The sequence below is a fragment of the Cynara cardunculus genome (genome assembly GCF_001531365.2).
Source record: "Cynara cardunculus var. scolymus isolate 2C chromosome LG 16, CcrdV1, whole genome shotgun sequence".
Taxonomy (NCBI): domain Eukaryota; kingdom Viridiplantae; phylum Streptophyta; class Magnoliopsida; order Asterales; family Asteraceae; genus Cynara; species Cynara cardunculus.
This window is the reverse complement of record NC_037543.1, coordinates 18,659,189-18,662,819: the sequence shown is the minus strand read 5'-3', so window position 1 is coordinate 18,662,819 and position 3,631 is coordinate 18,659,189.

The following is a 3,631-nucleotide window of genomic DNA, read 5'->3' as shown; positions in this document are numbered from 1 at the left end:
GGGGGAAGGTAGAGGGTGGTGTGTACCTTACTTTGACTTATCTTATTTGGTTCTTTATTTCTATCAGACAATTGTCTCTTTCCCTGTATTAAATATTTTATGGGGTAAGTGATAGGAGCTTTTTACACACCCTTAGACATATGATAAAAGAAACCAAAACCAAATATACAAAATGGCCCAATATCGTCTTTCAAATAATAAAGCAGTATCGTCCACGAAGATTTTACTAAAAGCTTAATAAAAGAAATGGTTTCTGATGGCGATTTTAAAAACTTTGTTTGGTTGGAGTTAACAATTGAAAATAATAGAATAAAGAAAAATAGCATGGTGTAAAACTTATGGTGAGACATAAACACAAATTCCAGCAGACAATGTTGTAACAATGCTACAACAAACAGTCAACCAAAACTAATTTCACCATATATTTTATGGGTATTCCTTTTGGACTTCAACCATCGCACTAATGTTTAGCTTTCAACTCATATTTCTATGTGGTATCAGGACCAGTATAGTGTCAAATGGTGTCCTCAAAAATGAGGATTAAAAACAAATTCCTTAGTCTAAAAAATCACTCTTTCGAGCCGATTTCCATATCATTCAAGTTGTTGTGTTCTAAGTGCCTCATTTCTGAGTCATCTACACTTTAATACTTTGATAAGTGACCAATCTGTCAATAATTAGTCAATTTGACAAACATAGATGACAAATTCCTTTATCAGTAACTCTTTCAAGTCTACTTCTCATATCATTCGAATGAGCACACTTTAACACTTTCAAAGTGATCAACTCGTCAAGAACCGTTTTTGGATTTTATAAAACTTAAATGAAATAGTATAATGTTGTTATTGCGAAACAACATCCACTTTCCTTCAGTTTCATATCTAACCACTTGTTTCACACCCAAGCTGATGAAATTAACTGCTCATTACAGAAAGTAATTGCAGAAAATGTAAAATTGTTGAAAGTAATGACTGACTGTAAAGAGCGGAAAGTAAAGACAATAAGCATAAAGAATTACAAAGACACGAATGCAATGTTGTAGCACAGGAAAATAAATAACAATATTTAAAGAAATTACTAAAATTAATATCAAGACAAGATTACTTAGAATTTAGAGAGATAAATCAGTTTAGAACTGATTAGGATGATAAAACTTGACCATTCCACCTCTATTTATACACAGCTAGAGATGTCAAAATAAGACAGAAAACTTGGGGCCAAAGTTACATAAAGTATTAAAGCTAACTAACCTATTACATCAAGCATAAAAGAGAAATGGCAACTATGCATCTGTCAAAGTCTTCAGTCCGTGGTCTTCAACTATTTCCACTGGCTGAGTCCATTAAGCCCTTTTCAAAAAGCCGAAAACCAGCAGCTTCACGATATTGGAATGTCATAGCATCAAACAGCTTGTGTAAATATTCAAATTAGTCATCCAACAGTGTAAAAACAAGTAAATCATACATTTAGCTCCATAAAACAATAAAAGAGAAAATAATGTAAGAAAAATGACTCAAAATTGAGATAAAAGGAAAATAAAGTAACTAAAGACTATAAAATGAGTGCTTTATATATTGAATACTTAACGCATATCAGTAAGATTTTATTCCATCAAAACGACATCTATTGATATAATTTACCAGGTATGTGCTAACCGGGCAAGACTCTCGATCCTTGCCAATTTTCAGTCATTGTCATGTTTGTTCGATAAGGTAATATGACTTGATAAGTCCTTACCGGGGGCGCGGTAACAAAGGTCCTCGCCAACCTCGTAGCGGAGAGGCGGCACGAGTACACTAACAAGAGAGGAACTAAGAGCAGAAATCAGTAGTCACTCTGCTACTTCAATATATTGCGTAAAAAAGAAAGAGAGTCCGTCCTCCTTTCCTTAAGGCTGCTTCAGGGAGTTCCTCCAAACCAAAATGTTTTTAGAATTATTTTTTTAATTATTTAATAAATATTAATAAAGCAAATATATATCGACAAAATAAATACATATATATTTTTTATTAGTTGTTCTATTTAGATTTTAAATGTTATGGTATTTCTATCTCTTCTAAATAATGGACCTTAAATGACGGTATGGACTAGGGTTATAAACGAACCGAACATTCAGCGAACCGTTCGGTGGGAAGTTTGTTTATGTTCGTTTATTTAATAAATGAACGAACATGAACAATTTTTTTTGTTCACTTAGTTAAAGGAACGAACATGAACAAAAGTCTCGTTCGTTCGTTTATGTTCGTGAACGTTCGTTCATTTACCGTTCGTTTACGTTCGTTTATATCCGTTCGATTATGTTCGTTTATATATTAAATTTAATATATAATCTTTTCTTTTCAAATAATATTTATTTATGTTCGTTTAATCTGTTCGTTTATATTCGTTCGTTTAGCATGTTAACGAACGAACATAAACGAACACGAACACACATTATTTCTAAACGAACGAACATGAACACAAAAATCATCGTTCGTGTTCGTTCGTTTGTTCGGTTAAGTTAAGCGAACGAACATGAACAAGCCTTAGTTCGTGTTCGATCGGTTCGTTTACAGCCCTGGTATGGACTGAAGCAGGTGCCGACAATGCTTCATGATGGTTCCAAATTCGCTACTGTCTATTTCTCCACTTCTTGTTGCAGTTACAACCAACTGGGAGTCCGACTCAAGGATCACTTGCTCGTACCCCGTGTCCCGAACCCATGATATAGCTTCCGCCAAGACCAATGCTTCAGACTCCTCCCTTCTGAGCACCCACTCGTCTACATCATTTTATACGCTAATAGTGTTCCCTTCTCATTCCGTAGCACCATACGAGCTCGTGAAAGACCGCGGTCCTTAAACATCGTTGCATCACTATTGAATTTCAAAATGGTGCTAGTGGGGGATGCCATGTACCGCATCGGGAGCTCGCCGTAATCTTGGCTCATTCGCACTCTATAATCGTTTTTTTCCCGAGTCGACTTACCACCTTAGTGGGTTTATAGACACTTTTCTACACTCGTTGATTTCTTTCATTTCAAATGCTCTGCGTAATAGCTACCAACCTACCAACTGTTGTGTGATTGGTTATTTGTATCACCTTAAATATATTTTGTCGTTTTGTCATGTGTTATAAACATATTTGTAATAACGATAAATGGGTAAACGCATAATTTTAATTTTGAGTATCTCCATAAAAAAGAAAACTACAAGGTTAACGAGGATATACTTCTCATAATATATATATACTAGAAACGTACTCGCACAATGCAGCGAGATACATCGTGATTTTAATATTTCATTTTATTATTTATCTCAGTCGATGTTATAATATGGCTTTACGAGATTTTGGAAAAGAGATGATGTTTTTTATTTTTGAATAAAATATATGTTTGAAGATATCATAAAAGTTTGACAAAAATATATCGATATTAGTATCAAATTAACTATTTGAAATTCCTCATTTTTTGTGTAATTTTTTAATTCAATTTTTTTATAATTTAATTTATGTACAATAACGAAATAATTTATATTTGATTTAATAATATAATTTTTTTGTAAAGATAATAATTATTTATTTTGTTGGAACTCGATAATTATTCTAATTATATTTTAGATTTTTTATATTTTAAAATGAAAGGTGCTCATCC